Here is a 19,791-nt window from a genome sequence, read left to right on the forward strand (position 1 = left end):
GGAGCTAAGGGGATCAATTAAAGAACAAGATATAATTGTTGGAAATTTGAAATGCTTACCAGAATTTTTAAAAAATTCAATGAAGGATCTAAATAGTGGAATGGAAGTAGTTGAAGACCAAATTATGGACTGGTGGATAAAAGTGAAAGATATCTCCCAGAATGCAGGATAAAAAGGAAAAAGACATGGATAATATAAAGAAAAATTTAGTCAGTGAAAATAAATACAAAAGACTAAGTGTTTATCTAAAAGCTATTCTAAGAACAATGGAAGGGAGGATGGAATTACAGACATAATAAAGAAAAGTGCTTTGACCTGCAAAAAGATGGGACTCTTCAGGTCAAAAAAGACCAATCAATGCTAAGCATTTGACTAAAATGATACTTAGCTATATTTAGGCACATCTGTGGAAATTTTAAAACATTAAGGCTAAAGAAAAAAAAGTTTCCCAGAGAGAAAATAGGTTACCTTCAAACAAGTGTAAGATGGACAACAGACCCCCGCTAGCAACACTGGAAGCTGGAAGACAATGGAGTAATGCCTTTAAAATACTGAGAAAGGATGATTTGCAGTCCAGAAAATCAAGTGCAAGGAAAAAATTGAGATTACAGGTATACTCAGAAACTTTCTTTTATGTATCCTCAATAAATTACTTAAGTGTATGTTCTAATAGAAAACAAAAGGAACCCAAGAAAGAGAACAACAAGGGATCCTAACCCAGACTGAACCCAGAGATCTAACCACAAGGTGCTAACCCAGAGAAAAGTGAAGTGAAATCCCAGTTTGTTAACTGTACAGCAAAACTAGGAAGCAGTAAGTCTGAAAAGTCAGAGGACCCCATGAAGAACGTCTTCAAAAAGAAAGTAGATTTCAATACAATATAAAGCAATGATCTTTTCTGCTACCAAGGAAAAAGAAAGCCAGATTAAAAATTCTAAAAAAAAATTTTAGAGCTGTACAAAAAAATATTTTCTCAGGAGGAAATCTAATATATGCATATTTTGAGTAAGTTACAAAAAGTTAAGGAGAGTTATAGAGAGCACTTATTTGATTTTGATGTTTAGAATATTTTTCTTTGAGTGAGGCAAATTTAACAAAATTGAATAATGTTTTTTTTCTCTATAGATCCTATCATACTAACCAGTTTTACAGTAAGTGACTGTTCTAGTTATCTTATTGTTGTATAACAAATCATCCCAGAACTTAATGATTAAAATAACAATGATCATTACCTCTTAGAGTTTCTGTGGGCAAGGAATTTATGAGTGAGTCAGCTAGGCAGTTCTGGCTCACAGTGTCTTGTGAGGTTGCAGTCAGATGGTGGCTAGGCCTGGGGTCATGCTGAAGGCTCCCTCTTCACATGGCTGGAGCCTGGGCTGGGAAACTAGAGGACTAGACAGCTGAGGACTGGAACTCTTTGGCACTCTTTGGCCCATGTGGCTTCAGACTTCTCTCACAATGGCTCAAAGCCCCAAAGCCACGTGTTCCAAGAAAGAACCTGACAAAGCTATGTTGTCTTTATGACCTAAACTAAGATGTCACAGAGCATCATTTTTACTGGATTCTAGTAGCAAGGCAATCAACAAAAGCCCACTGAGGTTCAAGGGAAGTGGAGAGAGATTCTGCCTCTTAATGGGTGAGTGGTAAGTTTCTTGAAGAACACGTAGGACTGGAAATATTGTTGCAGCCATTTGTGGAAAATACCATCTGTCACAGTGATGTTACATGAACATAATGCTTTTTATTAGTCTTGAATTTTAAAAATCAACCTATAGATAAAATGTGGAAGGCAACCGTAATATATACCAAAGTGTAAACATGGTAAGTCTCGAAAATGTAAACAAAAAGAATATTATTGGCATAAATGTGTAGACAAGGAGGAAAAAAATATGGATGCAATGATCTTTTTATACTTTGTATCCCTTCTCTCCCTCCCTTTCTTTCTTCAGCTATTTGCTGAATGCCTACTATGAAGCAAGGAATTTCCAGGTGATTTATTTTACAAAATGACAAATCAATAGATTCTAAATTTGATCACTAAATGGGAGTTTACATGTATTACTTAAAATTTTAAGGTAAAACTAGAAGAATTATAACTTACACAAATTGTGAAGTAGAAGGAAAGCATTTTGGAGGTATTGTAGGTGACCTAAAATTTTCATCTTTCATAATGAGGAGTCAAAAATACTGCCTCTAACAAGTGAACAGTTAGTTTAAATTTAGGGAAAAACATAGTCAATAAGTGGGTTTAAAAACTTTATTATACATACCAAGGAAAAGACAACCAAATAGAAAAATAGACAAGAGAGCAGACAAGTTGAACAGCCACTTCATGGAAAGAAATAGCTAAATGTCCAATAAATGTGTGCAGATGTGCTCATTAGTCATCAGAGAAATGCAAAACCTCTACACACCCAAAAACTGCAAAAATTTGGAAGACTGACAAGACTAACACCAAGGTGACCTGCTGTGGAACAAGGGGAACACTCATACCCTGCTGGCGGATGGGGTGGAGATGGTGGAAAGCTAGCATAATCACTTGGAAAACTGTTGGTCAGTATCTACTAAAATCAAACATAATGGGTTACCTTTTAACTTAGCAACTCCCCTCCCAGATATTTAGCTAAGAGAAATGTATACATGTGTATATCAAAAGACATGTGCAAAAATGTTCACAGTGATATTAAGAGCCCTGTATTAGGGTTCCCCAAAGAAACAGAACCAATAAGGTATATATATGTGTATGTGTGTGTGCATATCACATATATGTATTATAATATATAATGAGAATTTGCTTATGCAGTTTTGAAGTCAGGCAAGTCCCAAGATCTGCAGGGTGGGTGGGCAAGCTGGAGACCCAGGGGAACTGGTGGTGAAGTGCCAGTCCACAGGCCAGCAGGTTTGAGACCCACAGAGAGGTAACATCTCAGCTTGAGTCTGAAAGGAGGGAAAAGCTTACATTTCAGTTCAAAGGCAGCCAGGAAGGAGGAATTCTCTCTTATCTGGCAAAGTGAGCTTCTTTGTTGTATTCAGGTCTTCAACTGAGTGGTCAGGGCTCACATGCATTAGGAAGGCAATCAGCTTTATTCAGTCTACAAATTTAATCTTATCCAAAAAACACTCACAGAAACATCCAGAATGTTTGACCAAATATCTGTGCATCCTGTGGCCCAGTCAACTGGACATATAAAATTAACCATTCCAAACCCCAAACTAGAAACAAGCAAGATATCTATCAATAACAGAATAGATAATTTATTTGTGGTATAGTCATACAGTGAAATTAAAGTCATGATAGTGGATGTAATTAGCTTCATGCAATGATACAAATGAATCTCACAAGCATTATGTTGAGTAAGGAACTTAGACACAAAAGAGTTCATATAGTATGTACCCATTTACATAAAGTACAAAAAAAAAACCCCTAATCTATAGCATTAGAAGTCAGAGTATGATTGTGTTTGGGGAGGAAAAAAGAGATAGTGACTGGGAGGGGGCACAAAGGGAGATTTTGGGGTGCCTATAACATTTTTTACCTTGAACTTTATGGTTGCTCATTGACGTGTTCACTTTCTTATATTCACTGAATCGTGCAAGTATTATTTGCACATTTTTCTGCATGGGTTATGTTGCTAAAACAATATTTTTAAAAAACTTTAATAAAAGAGAGTGATTGGGGATCTGTTTGAACCTCCAAAAAAACATGAGTAAATGTTATTTTCCTAATTTAAAAAAATAATCAGGAAAGCAAATCCTCACCAAGTCAATACCATGGAAATATGGCAATTGCATCTCAAAATAAGCAAAACTGTTCTTCAGCTGAATTTGTTTTAATAAAATAGTTTAGAAGATTTATTATGATAAACATTCAGAAGACACAAAAATTTTCAAGTCAGTAATGAATCATTTACCAAAGTATTCCTGCTTTGCATAAACTCATTAACAAATGATAGTGAAGATTGTAGGTATCTGGGAATTTGTTGAAACATTCATTATAAAATACAGTGGCATGTATACAACTTTTACTAAAATATGTCCTTTCATTGTCATTCTATCGACAGCGACTGTTCTTTCTCCAAATTAACCAAATTAGAAACTACAAAAGGAAGACTTTGGGATAGTAACAGAATTAAGTGTAGTCAGCAGAAACATTCAAGCAGCAGAAATACTGGAAACGTAGTAAACCAGTTGTGTAGGTCACAGTGGAAACCACTTTAACTTTCTTTGAAGTAAGATGTAGTTGTTTGGACTGAATATTGTCTTTATTGTGTGATATTTTATTTTGGATTTTTAAGTTTTAAGTATATTTAGTATTGGAAGTATATTTTTTATTTTATCAAAATAGTTTTAGAAGACTGGAAAGAAAAATAAAATAAGCCAAACAAATCTGTTATGTGATGCATTGTAAAAATCATTTGAAGTCATGAAAGGAAAGGCACTATGCAGACCAAATTATTTTTGTCATTGTTATTTAATGTAAATAGGATTTTACAGCAATAATAATGGACAGCAAAAGATCTTCTTAAGCATGTAAAAGGAAATTGAAAAGCAGAAGTAGAGTATTAGAACTTTCTTTCTAAAATCAAGATTATCTTTTCTCCACTTCTAGCCTGTGAAAGAGGCAATGTATTGATGGATTCATATGGAAAAGTAATGTTGAAATTTTCCGTAAGTATTCTTGGAACAACAAACAGCAAACAAAAACAGTATTCTCTCTCTTTTCTCAACTTAGTCTCTGATGAAATGGACTTTATAAGAGTGTCAGGAGACCGTAAGTTTAAATCAATATTTGCTCAATGAGGCAATCCTGTAGCTGCCTATGCAGTAATGGAATTCTTGGCCGGATGCAAAGTCAGGAGGTCAAAGCAATTGGCCAGTAATGAAGGAGGCAAGCCTGGGCAGGTCTGTCCTTTGTCTCCCAGGGTCCAGGTTAAAAAATAAAAGACCTGGACTCTGGCCCCCTTTATTCATGTGTCATGCTGGAGAAGGGACTAGAATGAATCTTCTCTTCATCCGACCTTGATTCTGTTCACCAAGAGCAAACATGAGCCTTGGACATGTTTTCCAGAGGCAACGACTTCACAAAAGATTCAAAGGGGTACAGATCATAGTCTCAGGGGGTAAACCCTGTGTAAATTAAATCAAGGTGAAGCAGCTTTCATCTTGCTTCTCAGCTTCCAGGGTCACACCTGTTGTCCCTTCTGCTGACACCTCTATCTTTAGGACCTCTATCTTTGTCCTTTGGGGGCCTCAGTCCTTCCATAACTCTGAACAAGCCAAGAACAATAAAAATGATGAGTTTTCTTTATTTTCCTTCCTTTTGGCTTTCTAGTTAAATAGAGGTGGGGGACCTCTGCTTGTTACCTGTTTTTAAATATTACTCCTGGGAATAAGCAACACTTCACAGAGGCCAATATTCCATGCCTTCTGATCTTGAGCAGTTGTGAGATAAAACTGTTGGCTAAGAAAAAGAAAAAGGTAAAGGAAAGCTTTATCAAAGTTTTTGAAATGCAAATTTACCTAGCTTTCTAAAGAAGCAGTATAATTGGAATTGTTGTTAGTGGGATAGATAGGAAGTACCTATAACACAGCTGACATCCATGGAGAGTAGCACATGGTGGGAGTTCTCAACCTGGGCTACACATTGGCTCACCTGGGGAGAAGGGTGGGGCCAGGGCAGCGGGATTCGGAAAACTTCCCAGTGATTCTTTATGCAGTCAAGGTGGAGAACTACTCTATAGGGGTGTCTTCCGAAGAGGGAGTGAAGGACTTTTGGATTAGAACAGATGTATAAAGACATGTCTAGTGGGAGAAATCTCAAATATGTAGGCAGCAGTAAGTTAGAGACATATGCTAGGGACAAAGGCAGGGGTGCCTTTGCAACAATTCTGCTGTGGTATGTGGTTAAGGAGAAGGTGAAGAAGCCCAGTGAAAGAAAAGGTCATGCCTTTCAACACAGGATTAAACTTCCAGTGTGAAGAGAAACAATCAGAGGATGGTGCTGCTTAAATTCAACTTTCAAAACATTTTTATTTTAGAAGTTTCATTTTAAAGTTTTACAGAAAAATTGTGAAGAGTTTGTGAAGATGTACGCTTTACCCAGTTTCCCGTTATTAACACCTCACATTAGTATGATACATTTGTTATAATTAATGAACTAATGTTGACACATATATTAATATATTAATATTATAGCTAAAGTCCATACCTTATTTGCATTTCCTTAGTTTTTATCTAACATCCCTTTTTGGTCCCAGGATCCCATCCAGGTCATCACGTTACGGTTCGTAGTAATCTCTCCTTAGGTTTCTCTTGTCTGTGAGTTTCCTGGACTTTTCTGGTTTTGGATGACCTTGACCGTTATGAGGAAGTGCTGGTCAGGTATTCTGCAGACCGTCCCTCAGCTGGGATACAGCTGATATTTTTCTCATGATTGGCCTAGGATGTGTGTTTTTGGGAAGAAGACCACGGAGGTGAAGTGCCATTTCTGTCACATCATATCATTGTTCGTACAATCAACATGACTTATCACTGTTGGTGTTGACTTATTACCTGGCTGAGGTGGTATCTGCCAGTTACTGTTTTCCCTTCCACACATACACATTGGAAGGCAATCACTGCACTCATCTCACAGATAAAGACTGAAGAATCATGTTCCTCTCCTTAAGGGCAGAGTATGTACATTACTTAAAGGATGGTACATCCTTCACGCGTCCACACCCACCAAGCAAGTGGGAGGAACCTGTTCCCAAGCCAGCCAGGCCTCAGGTGTCTAAGGGCAGGCTTTTCAATATTCTCACTCCTTGCTGAATTGAGCCTGATGACCCCAGACACAGACCCCACTGCTGAAGGCCGTGCTTCTCAGCTCTGGTCCCCCTGCAGCTCCAGTACTTCTACTGTAGAGCATGGGAGAAAATCTGGGATTCCAGAAACAAAAAATAGAACTTCCACAGTAAATGGTTTTAATGGAACCTGCTATGGGTTGAATTGTGTACCCCTAAAGTTCACATGTTGAAGTCGTAACTCCCAGTACTTCAGAATGTGACCTTATTTGGAAATAGAGTCATTGAAGATTATAATTAGTTAAGATGAGGTTATGCTGGAGTAAGATGGACCTTTAATCCAATGTCTATTATCCTTATAAAAAGGGGAGATTTGGACATACAGGCACACACATAGGCAGAATGCCATGTGAACTTGAAGGCAGAGATCAGGGTGATGTGTCTACAAGCCAAGGAATGTCAAAGACTGCCAGCAAACGGCAGAAGCTAGTGGAGAGGCATGGAAGACTCCTTCCGAGAACGTCCAAAGGAGCATGGCCCTGCAGACACCTTGAGTGTTTCCAGAACTGTGAGATAATAAGTATCTGTTGTTTAAGCCCTCAGTTTGTGCTACATTTATAGCAGCTCCAGGAAACTCATACCCCTTTCGAAGACCGTCTTCTCCATAACAGGAGGAAAAGAAAACTCTGAAAGATCCATTTCGCTCATCCTGGGACCAAGCTAAATTGCATGAGCACTCATCATTACCAAACTCAGGGAATGTTTACTGTGCAGCTGTACTGGCTCAGAACTCCTGAAACCCCGTGGAGTAGGAGAACCTTAAATATCCAGCCCTTGGGCTGAGGAAAGAGACAATGGAGGGACATGGTAGCCTTTTGTTTTACTGCCCATAGCTCTGTGCATTGCAGATTCTACATCTAGAAGGGTGGTTAGTATATTTCTCCTCCACATATGATCAAGTTGAAGGATGTTTTAGATCAGGTTTTCTGGGAAACAGACTCTGAGATCAGCATGCAGCAGGTGGAAGGTACACAGAAGCAAGACTTGCACAAAAGCAAGGGCAGCAGGACAAGGCAGGTGAGGAATCAGCCAGTGAGGTGGCTGCAACAGGCCTCAGCCAAGGCTTCAGGAGCTCGGCAGCTGGGATGACCCTTCCAAGCTGTCCTGACTTGAGGAGGGGTGGGCCTTTGCAGTCTTGTAGACACCACTCATTAAATAACTTTGATGAAGGCATTTATTTGACTTCAGACAAAAGCAGTCCCTTGGGAGAGACACACCTGTATGCTCTCAGCAGCCCGGAGTGCCCGAGGGGAATTCTGAGGGGGATTCTGAATAATGCAGTACAGCATTCACTTCAAAGGACATCCATTTCTGGATGAAAAACAAAAATCTATTGACCAACATTTATCAGGCACCTATGGAATTAGGAAACAAAATGTAACTAAACTGGCTTCCTGAACTTTCTTCTGGCAGGCCATAAAGACAGAAATAGGTGACATTTGAGGTGAAAAAATGAGAATGGAGAATGTAACTTAACCCCAAGGAGAGTGGTGCAAGGAACAGGCATTAGGCCAATTAATTCCTGGATTTTGCAGAAGTAATAAGTGACTCTTTGTCTCTTGTGAGGGAAACGGCCCTGGGCACAATTATGCAATAGACAAAGTTGGGCCATCTTTCCTTTCTTTAGGCCCCTGTCTAAGCACCTGATCCTCTGTCAATTTTGCAAGCCTGTTCAGTGATCTCGGCCCTTCCCAAAGGTGATGCCCCAGTGCCTCAGCAGAACTCTGATTGCCTTGCAGTGGTTTCTCCCAGGGGTGGGGGGGAAGCCACAGTCCTGAGAAGTCACCCACACAGAGCTGTTGGTGGCACCCCCCCTAACCTACAGCCATCAAGGGAGATAATGCCCTGCTTTCTAATTCCACGGAAACCTGCCACTCTGACATCAAAGCCAGCCTCTCCTTGTCTGTGTTGGTTTCCGAGGATTACCTTAAAAAACTATCACAACCTGGTGGCTTCAGACAACAGAAATCTATTCTCCCACAGTTCTGGAGGCTGGAAGTCTGAAACCAAAGTGTCAGCAGGGCCATCTTCTCTCTAGCAGCTCTGGGGGAGGATCTGTTCATTGCCTTTCTGTTAGCTTCTGGTGTTGCGGCAATCCTTGACATTCCTTGGCTTATAGAAACGTCAGTCTAGTCAGCCTCCATCGTCACATGGTCTTCTCTCTGTGTGTCACTATGTGTCTTCTTTTCCTATAAGGACACCAGGCACATTGGATTAGGATCCACCCTACTCCAGTATGACCTCATCTTAATTCCCAAAAAAGTCAAATTCACAGACACTGGGGATTAGGACTGCAACATACCTTTTTTGGGGGACACAATTCAACCTTTGACATCATCTAAGTTTATGATGCCTAATCTAATTATTTGACATATACTAATAGAAGATACCTTGATAATTTCCCCAGAGCCTCTCAACATAATGTCTCCACCATCATATTTTGGAGAAAAATTGAAATCTAGCAGCTGAACTTGTGACATCTATTATATAAATAGGTAACTGGGATAGTTTCAGCCCAGGTAAAAGGGGCAAGATGAGCCATAGTGAGACAGAAAAGTATTTTGAAGTATCTGGGGCCTAGTGGGGTTTCCAAACACAAGATACTAATGTTACCTACTTTTGGGCAAATTTTACTAATTATTTCCATTGTTTGAGTGGATTATATTACTAATGAGGCCAAGATTTGCTCATGATCCAGAATTATTATCTCCCAACTATGAGCCTAACCCTCGCTGACTACATCAGACAGCATGAACAGTGATCCAGAGAGGTCAGTGCAAAATCAGTCCTCCCAGCCAAAGCATCTTCTGCTGAACTGGGTCACAGATTAAGAAAGGATCTCATCCCAGTCTAAGCAGCATGACTTTAAGACTGCTGCATTTTCATTATTTTCTTAAATAGAAATGATGATGTGCTTCTGCAGAACTCCAGCCATCCATGTGTTCATACGAATCACTGTGAAGCTGGCTCCAGAGGTTGATGAGCAGGTGCTATAAATGTCAAGAAAGGAAAAATAACTCACATTTATATTTTGCTTCTCAAAGAGAGATAGAAAAAAAATAGAAGTTTGTTTCTTAAAGTCCTCTAATTTCACATTAATTTCAGGCCTGATTAACTGCTGCCTGAAATGTCTTTGAAAGATTTAAGTCCAGGGAGATGAAATCCCGGGGCAAAATACCTCTAAAACCCAAAATCAGTGAAAGGGAGAAATAAAGTTTAAAACGCATTTATTGCTCACAAACTGCAGTCCAGGGCTGTCTGTCTCCTCTGCTCCTGAAGAAGCAAGCAAGCAAGTAAGCCAGCCTCTCCCTGTAAACTTTCAGGTTCAGACATGCCCTTGGTTGCCCAGGTAATTACCCATTGATATGGAGATGAACTTCTCTCCACCCCTGAGGATATGCAAATGAACTAAAGCCAGGAGAGATACTCTGGAAATGTTATACTTTTACCCACAAAAGGATAAAACCAAAAAATGGACTCTAGCTCAAAGCCCAGTAATAACTGGCAACTCCAGGAACTAATCCATCAGCCCTGTCAGTTCCCATGAATGGGGAGATATCTTCCAATGGTGATGTGGCTCATGACTGTTGCAGAAACAGAAAATCTCAAAGACCATGGAGAAACAGATTGCACCTGAACAAGTTGTAAACTGTTTCTGTTCAGCAACCTCCTGCAGGTTAATTAGACTTGGAGCCTAATTCCTTCTCCCATAAAATTGAGATGGTCAGACTTTTCCTAGGAGAATTGGAAAGAAATGGCCAGACCATAAATTTTAGTTCTAAAACTGCCGAGACCTTGGGCAAAGAAATTACTTAAAATCTCAGAACCTCATCTCCCTCATCTATAAAATGAGATTATAATAATGTTTATTCTCATAAGGTTGTTGTAAGATTCAAATGGGGTGCAATATGTTAAATGTTTACTATATACCAGGTACAGAATATGCAATTTCCTGTTCCCACCATGTATAAGATAAGCCACCTCTCCATTAGAGATGTCCATATCTGTTGGCTCTTTAATTCAGCTTATAGACATGTCTACTACCTGGATGTACCGCTTCATCCAGCACAATAAACCCAGGCATTGTGCATCTAGAGTGATGAGTGGGATCAGTTAAATCCACAAGTAGATGGAGCTGTGTTGAAATTCTCTTGTTCCTTGGGTTAAAGATAAAAGTGTAGCCCAGCTACAGAACACTTAGCGCCACTCCGAACACTTAGCACCACTCCAGACATCAGTGAAGTGCAATGGAAAATGGAAGGAGTACTATGGTCCAACATAGGTAAATGTAAACCCAAATTACACAAATACAAGAAGGAAGAAGTGATCGTGCCTTTTGCTCTTGCTTTCCCTTTAGTCTCTCAGGGCTGGCTGTCTGACTCTGGGAACTGGGGGCAGGAGAGAGAACTCAGAGAGCTCCAAGGAGCAGTACAGGCAGCCTTGTCCCTAAAATAGTAACTGCAACTCAGCACTTTGAAGGGGAAATTTGGGCTTTTGCCAGAAGAAAGCAGAAGAGATTTGTATTGATCAGGAGGCTGGCACCGACATTTTGGGAAACCCTCTTTAATTATCAAGATTTACAATTACCCAGCAGGACCTTACCTCTCACCTAACTAAAAGGATGCATTGTACTGCTTGGTTCTAAGGATTCTTTAACCTCTAATCACAAAAATGGGCAGGACCACTGTAGCAGATGGGAACTTTTACAGGAAACTGACCTGACCACTTCCGGTTTCTTTTGCCACTTGGGTGAAAGCTTTTGTTCCCATACTTTTCCTGCTGTTGCTGACCCCTTTACACACCCATGTCTACTGAGAGATAACTATACCCTTTCTCCAGCAGAGAGTACCAACTGACTTTTCTTGCCCCTAAAATGTGTGCTTGGAGCAGTGGCTCTCAACTGTAGATCACATCAGGAGCTTGAAAGAATCCAGCACTCAGACGCACACCACCCTTTGGGGGTGGGGGCAGTATCCAGGCATGAGTATTTTTTAAAGCTCTCCAGTCATTCTAATGCGCGGTGAAGATAGAGACCCACTGACTCAATGAAAGACTTCCTCAGAGCATCATGGTGTGGTGAGTTCAGGGAGCAGCTGGCCTGTCTGGGCTTAGGAATCGTCACTTGTCAGGTACTAGAGCGCAGCAGTTTTTTTGGTTCTCCAGAACCAAAGGTTATGGGGACTGAACATCCAGGGTGGGCACCATGATGACTGTATTAGTCTGCTCAGGCTGCCATAACCAGATACCACAGGTTAGGTGGTTTGAACAGCAGATACCTCATCATAGTTCTGGAGGCTGTGAGTCCATGGTCAAGGTGCCTCATGGTCAGTTTCTGGCGAGAGCCGTCTTCCTCGCTGTAGACAGCCCCCTTCTTACTGCATCTTCATGTGAGATAACAGACAATACAAACTGGTCCCTGCCCCTGGCTCCTGGCACAGAACCACTGAACCCTTGCAATTTCCTAAGGGATAAGAGCACTAGGAGCATCTTTTGTTCTAATGAGGTGCTGGATGGGGACTGGCTACCTGAAAGACCATGCCACGAGTAGAAGCTGGAAATTTTCAGCCCCACCCTTGCCGGAGAAGGGAGAGGGCTGGAAATGGAGTGAATAATCGATCATCCTATGTGAGGAAGCCTCTGTAAAATCCCAGTAGTAAGGGGTTCAGAGAGCTTCCAGGTGGACAAACAGCCACACTGGAAGGAGGACACCCCAGTTCCGTAGGGACAGAGCTCCTGCACTCGGGACCCTCCCAGACTTTGCCTATGTGTCTCTTCCTCTGGTTGTTAATCTGTATCCTTTATTGTTTCTTTTAGTAAACTGGCGAACATGTTTTCCTGAGTTCTGTGAGCCACTTTAGTAAATTAATCAAACCTAAAGACTCATGGGGTCGTGGGAACCTCCAACCTGTAGCCAAATGGGACAAAAGTTGTGGGTGATCTGGGGACCTACCACCTGTGATTGGCATCTGAAGTGGGATGGGAGCAGTCTTATGGGACTGAACCCCTCACCTGTGGGATCTGGTGCTCTCTCCAGGTAGAGAGTGTCAATTGAGTTTTTTGTAGCTGGTGCTGGAGGAAATTGCTTGGTGTGGGGAAAAACCTCCACATACTTGGTGATCTGAACAGTGTGAATGTTCTCTGTAAATGTAAAGAAGACTCACAGGTGGAAACTGAGTTTTTTCTGCACACCTCAAATGGCCTCTCTTCTGTGCTCATGCAAAGGGAGCGTGAGGTCTCCGGAGTCTCTTCTTACAAAGACACTAGTCTTATCAGATCAGGGTACCCCATTATGACTCCTTTAACCTTGATAACTTAGAGGCCCCACCTCCAAATGCAGCCACATTGGGAATTAAGGCTTCAAGACACAAATTTGGATAGGACACAGAAAGTCCATCCACAACAGTGGTCTTAGCCCTAAAAGATGCTCCAGCAATTACAGCTTACTCAGTTGTCTGTGTCCTGCTCTTGATAGTGTGGTTAATGGACCAGCAGCTTCAGTGTCCTCTGGAAGCTTGAAGGAAATGAAGTGTTGGTTTAAACCCAGGCAGACCCACTGAACCAGAGTCTGTATTGTAACATGATTGAAGAGTGATTTGTATGTACATTAATGCAAGGGAAGCTCTGCAATAGACTTTCCTCAGTTCTATCAACTCTTCTAATTCTTAGCAGATTAGTTTGCAAAATAGCCAGCCATACAGCTCCTACACCTGGTTCCTAGATCTCTGAAAAGGACCCAAACTTTCCCACCCCATGGGTGATAGGGAATCAATATGGCTGATGAGTTTGAGCAGTCAAAAAGAAAAGTTCAGAGTGACTGTGGCCCCACCAGCTCAACCCTACTCATGCTTTACCATTCATTCACCCTCCTCTGAGCCTCCAAGAATTTTTCTTAAGAAGAACAATCAATATCAGTTTTGAGCTAGCTGCAATACCTTCATGAGCAGTCTTATGTAACATCCAGTCCAGTCCCACTAGTTGTGCAAGAGTCTGGGGCTCCAGGGTTCCCTCAGGGCCCAAGAGGTCCTGAAAGGGGCAGAGTTGAGGGGAGGCCAGAGCAGGCTGGTGCTGTCACAGTGCTACCAGCTCCAGTCACTCAACTCTAGGGAATGGAGGCAGCTGCCCTGGCCTTGGGAGTGGGTGAGGCCTTTAAAATCAGTGCTAAAGAACCCTCTGTCTGTCTTTTCACAACAGTCACCCTGAGAAAGGTGCTGTCCTGCCAATGGGTTTCAGCCCTGGGCAAGTTCACTATGGACTCAATGTGACCAAAGAAATGACAGTAGAACATTCTTGGGGTAAAAGGGTTATCCCAACCTTACCTTCACTTTATCTACACTCCACCCCTCCAGGGTTCTCGCCTCTCAATCTATGTGCGCTCAATCCTCTGCAATGGTCCCTGTGCTAGGAAGCTGGCACACAGGCCACTTTATCTCTGCCCTCTGCTTCATCCTCAGCGGCCAGAACCAATGCTCCAGTCTCAGCTGATGCCACAGCTCCAGTCATCCAATTTCTTTCTGCCTGCTCCTGCCTTTTCAAATCAAACCCACATCTCATGTCTGGGCACTGATGACCTTTGCGGGGCCCTTTAAATTCTTTCTTTGAGAAGCAGACTGTATTTCCTTTTGTGCTTGAACCTGAGGATGGAAGCAGAGCATGGAGTGCTCCATGAACTGGGGAGGGGGCTGCACCTCTCCTGGAAGAACCTGCGGTTGACAAGTGCTTCCTGCTTTCCACCAGCTTTTCCCCAGCTTTCCACCAGGTAGGGTTTCAACTGAGGAGGGGCCGATGCCTCTGGCACTGGCAGGGCCTCCACCCTCACCTGTTCATCAAACCTCCACTCCTCCATTTCTGGGGCTGATGGCTCCACTACATCCTTCACCTGCCCCATGGCACCTGGCAGTCTGCACTCTCATGCTGCTTCTCGTGCCACTTTTGCTTGGGCCACTGCTCCTTCTTGTGCTGCTTCCTCTCGGCCTACACAACATCCTTTCCCATTTCCACAGCACTTCATAGTGATGCCATTTCAGTCAGCAACAAATTTTCTTCCTCTTGGGGTGGACCCTAGCCCTCCACCCCTTCCCAGTACCACATGTCCACTGGGGGACACTTGAATGTCTCCCCATCCATAGGTGCAGCCTGCTGAAACACTCCTCCCATAAGGGCAGCCTTTTCTTTTCCTTGGTCAACAATGAATCCTGCTGACTACTGCCAGTTGTTTTGCCAATGAGATTCAGCCCCTGGCAAGTTCACTATGGCTTCAATGAGACTAAAGAAGTGACAGAAGAACATTCTTGGGCTGGAAGGGTTATACCCAACTTTACCTTCACTTTTTCCACAGGTGCCAAGCAGATTACATCTCTCTAGGAATTCATTTTGGTTAGTAATGAAAGCTGCAGGAAGACTGGGCAGTTGACACTAGCTATCTCTAGGCCCACCCCATGCCAAAAGTCCCCCTTCTGCTGTGGAAGTGTGAAATTCTGCCATTAGAGAGTCTTTTCTCTCTGTCCCTGGGCATTGAAAAGTCTGCAGTAGGAGGGACAACTTAGATGAATAAAAATTTTAGGCTGTTTCTATCATGATTGAGGAAGGAAAAAAGGCATCTTGGATCTCTAGGGAGGAGTTATAGGAGCAATCCAGGGAGGCAAGAAGACCCCAGAACAGAATTCACACAATGAATTTGCCTGCAGCCCACCTGACCCAAGGATCTGCACTTGGGTTCTCATGGACACCTCCACCCAGAGTTCCAGAAAGCAAAGGATTCTGTCTCTCTCCAGGTACCTGTGTCTTACGGGGACTCAATTTTAGCTTTGGTTTCTGCCAACCATGCAGACTTTTTAGTGTCTTTGGCCAATTCTATGCTCCATTCAACAGTCCCCATATCCACAGACTGCTCCATATGAGCCACACCTAGGGGAGATAGTGATGATGGAGTCAAACTATCCTTCCAGAGCAAATTATACTCATTAGACATACACACAAGTACACGGGTATGGTTTTTCACAGATTGTAAAAAACTGCATATAGAGCATCCTCAAAGGGAAAAAACTGTCAGATAGGCAGTAGGTAACTGTCTTGCCAATGGGTTTCAACCCCGGGCAAGTTTACTAAGGATTCAATGTGACCAAAGAAATGACAGTAGAATGTTCTTGGGGTGAAAGGGTTATACCCAACTTTATTTCCATGGTCTCAGTTCAGTGACTAAAATCTCGTTCACTCAGAGTGAGTGTGCATGCAGCAAGCCGGTCTCTGCCTCTGGGCCTCTCTGCCCGCACAGCCTTCCCAGTCTCTGTCCTCGGCACTGCCACCACTCCAGTCTCATCTCTGCTCTCCTGCAGCTGTGCAGCTATACCACTGTGTCTCACAGAGCTCTTTATATAGAGTCAATAATGACATATTACCCACACGTGTGTAGTGAGCTAGCCAACCAGAGCCAGGTGAAAATCCTGGCCATATGCACCTTCACTTTATCCACAGTGGCCCACAGGGGATGGGGATGTTTAGACGGTGTGAAGAGTGTACAAGGCCTGTTACAAGGCCTTGGTAGCATATGCCACCATTGTGAAGAAAAGGGAGAATTCCCATACCAGACCTACTTCTGTTTCTTTAGAGACATGTGAATATAAGAGTCTTGGGACAATGAGGCCATACCATCTTATATTTTTATCATAGAACAAACAAACAAACAAACAAACAAACAAACAAATAAATAAATAAATAAAGGGACATTGAATTTTGTTCAGAGAAACAATAGGTCTAGTCAATAGCTTCAGAAGGGGAAGTTCTAGAAAAGCTGAGGCTCCAGGGACATGCCAAGGAGGACAATGAGGACATTTCAGCCATAACCAGCAGCGAGGGACTGGGAAGGAGTACAGTATGCTATTAGGTGTATACACTAAGATATAAGAGTCAGCAACAAATTTTCTTTCTGCCTTTTTCAGGAGCTGCCGAGGCTCTGAGGCTACAAGTTAGCCTGCATGGTTTCATAGAGGATGGTAGAAGACACGAGACTCCTGGGTCAGAGATAAAGGACTTTATTACTCACAGCCACACCAACTGTCCTTGCTTTCCTAAGTCTCATGGGGACAGTGTGGAGGCAGGCCCAGGTGGATGGATGCTATGCACACAGTGGGTGTGTGTCACAGCTGAGGAACATCAAGCTGAAAACCCGAATCTTACAAGGGGGAGGAGAACTAGAAAACTTGTCTGACCTTTGAGCTTGAGGGAGATACTTTCTTTTCTTATCCTAGTCAGGAAACAAATCAGCCCTTTACTCTGGGGAGACCACTATCTTTGCTAAATAAACATCCTTGGAAACATAGTCTGTGACAGAAGATGTCATAGGATGTGTACAACCACCATAGAGAATTGCACCTCAAAGACATCTCCTTTTAGGAGTCAAGTTCCTGACTAATTGTGTTGTAGCTAGATGTAGAACTGCCAGCTGGCTACACAATTCAATGTTCCCCGTTAGTATTTTTCTGGACCAAGGTTCTTAAGAGTCATACAGACCTGGATTAGAATCTTAGCTCTGTCATTAAATGACTAAGTTATTTGCTTAAAGTCTCTGACACTCAATTTTCTAATTTAGGATATGGACCAATGATTCTTACTTTATAGTGTTGTTGTGAGGATTAAAATACATTAATAGTGACAATTATCTGAACAACTGTTGATTCACCACCTAAGAGTTTTTGATTTTTACTTAGAAAAAGTAACATTCTGGAAAACCAAATGCCTGGTCAAAGTCAGCTGTCTTTTCCTGTGTTTTGGGTCTATAAGTTACAGGGGGCAGGGGAAACAAGAGTAGAGAGGTCTTTGAACTTCTCCAGTTAAAAAGTACAGTTGATCCTTGAGTAACATGGGTTTCAACTGCATTGGTCCACTTATCTGAGAATTCTTTTCAGTAAATATTTTGGAATAACTTTTGGAGATTTGCAACAATTCGAAAAACACATTTTCCTTTCTCTAGTTTACTTTATTGTAAGAATACAGCATATAATATATATAACATATAAAATATGTGCTAATCAACTGTTTATGTCATTGGTAAGGCCTCTGGTCAACAGTAGGTTTTCAGGGAGTCAAAAGTAATATGGGGATTTGTGACTGTGCAGAGCATTGGCACCCCTAACCCCATCCATGTTCAAAACTGTACTCATGTGCCCTTCAATAACTCTTGAGCCAAAAGATCTCAATCCTAAAATTTCAACAACACTCCAGATTGGAAAACAAGTCATCTTTGCTTTCATTTCTCTTGGCTCAAATAACTGCTGACCACCCTCTTTTCTCTACCTTCCCAACTTCTCCATCCTCCTATGCTTACCTCAACCCTGCTTACTTTAGAGCGAATTTAGGTTCTCTGCCCTCAATTCTACATCATAAACACTCCATCCTGCCATAGCATATATTTCCCTAGGGAACTCCAAGCCAGAAGCCAGTATCTCCCTAATTAAACCTGTTTGGGACATAATTTTTTCTTGGCAGCTCCAAGCACAGTTGGTAAAGAAATACGATGTAAAGACTAGAAAGCTGCTCCTTTTAAAACAATACTAAAGCAGATAACTTAATTACAGTAGACCAAATAATTCTCCTCTATTGCTTTGTAAGATTTTGCTGTGGTTCCCAATCCAGAAATAACAATAGGACTCCAGGTGTATTTTTGTGCTTTTTCAGTCCAGGTGAGCCAGGTGTCATTGTTTTATTACTGAGAGTCATCAGAAAAATAATTTTGCTGCAGACAAGGAAATTAGAGGCAACAGTTTAAGCATGTCAGCAGATTTTAAAAATACTACCTTGTCATATACGTGGGTTCTCAGGCTTTATCATGCATGAGAATCACCTAGAAGGTCTGTGAAAACTGATTGCTGGGGCCAGTCCCCAGAGTTTGTGATTCAGCAAGTCCAGGGTGGAGCCTGAGAATGTGCATTTCCAATAAATCCTGGGTGATGCTGAGCAGCTGGTTCGGGGCTCACACAGCTGGTTGAGAAGCAGTGCTCTGAAGTGATTCTCACCCCAGGCTATGTGTTACTCTCACTTGGGGGGAGCTTTCAGAGGTGTGGCCTGGGTCCCAAGCCTCAGGTTTCTGACTGAATTGGACTGGGGATGGGCCTGGGCATCTGGATTTTTAAAAGCTTCCTAGGGATTGACTAGGATACTAGGGTTGGGAACCATTGAACAACTAGACGTTTCCAGGATTTACATGATCTTCTCTCACTCCAGGCTCAGCAGCTCAGGAGAAAGATGGATGGATATAAACAAGGCATTATTATAAGCCCTGTTGGATGGAAACAAGGCATTTGAAAGCCAACTGGAAAGTAAAGTAAGAGGAGCATCTGATCTTCTTGGAATTTCCTGCTGGTTAGGACTGATGATGGCTCTGCTTGCAGTAACCCAGTTTGGAATGCTGGGCTGCTGAGCAACCACACACCAGAGCCTTCTTAGGCTAAAAAATAATCTACGCAGTAGTCCCTCCCCCCTTCAACAGAGGGCCTCAGCGGTGGGTTTCAGCCCAGTGAGAGGAGAAAACAGGCAAGCTGCTCCCTGGATGTGGTTGATTCCCTTGGACCCCACAGGGGAGGAAAGGGTGCCCTTTGGCCAGGACTTCTCATTTACAAAGGGCCTTATTATTTTCTCAAATCTTAAGCTACCTGTCCTCAGCATGTGGGTTAAAGAAGAGTTCAGACGAGTGGTTCTCAACAATAACTGCACATCAGAATTAGGAAGGACACTTACAAAGAGAACCTTTCTCCACCCAAGGAGGCCCCCTAATCCCGTTTTCCCATGATGGTCACAGTTTTAGCACCGAAAGCCCTACATCCAGGGAACCCCTTGGTCCTTGGCAAACAGGGACAGGTGGGTCACCCTGCCCCACCACAGGACAATTAAATCAGAACCTCTGGGGGTTGGTCCTGGACATCAGAATTTCAAAAGCCTCCCAGGGGATTGTAACCTG

At 42.3% G+C, this 19,791-nt stretch overlaps 2 long non-coding RNA genes across 2 annotated transcripts in view; one reads left to right on the forward strand and one right to left on the reverse strand.

Moving 5' to 3' along the window:
• The window catches only part of LOC140846834 (uncharacterized), a 32,662-nt gene extending 31,198 nt beyond the window's left edge, over nucleotides 1–1,464 (reverse strand). Inside the window, exon 1 of the long non-coding RNA XR_012126282.1 lies at nucleotides 1,233–1,464. This is a non-coding gene — a long non-coding RNA (uncharacterized lncRNA). The remainder of the gene's footprint in view (nucleotides 1–1,232) is intronic.
• A 126-nt stretch (nucleotides 1,465–1,590) lies between these two features.
• LOC140846667 (uncharacterized) lies at nucleotides 1,591–19,361 on the forward strand. The gene is made up of 3 exons (XR_012126016.1): nucleotides 1,591–1,636; nucleotides 4,610–4,668; nucleotides 19,059–19,361. It is a non-coding gene; the product is annotated as an uncharacterized lncRNA (long non-coding RNA).
• Nucleotides 19,362–19,791: the final 430 nt, after the last annotated feature.

This window comes from Manis javanica, chromosome 16 (genome assembly GCF_040802235.1).
Source record: "Manis javanica isolate MJ-LG chromosome 16, MJ_LKY, whole genome shotgun sequence".
Classification (NCBI taxonomy): domain Eukaryota; kingdom Metazoa; phylum Chordata; class Mammalia; order Pholidota; family Manidae; genus Manis; species Manis javanica.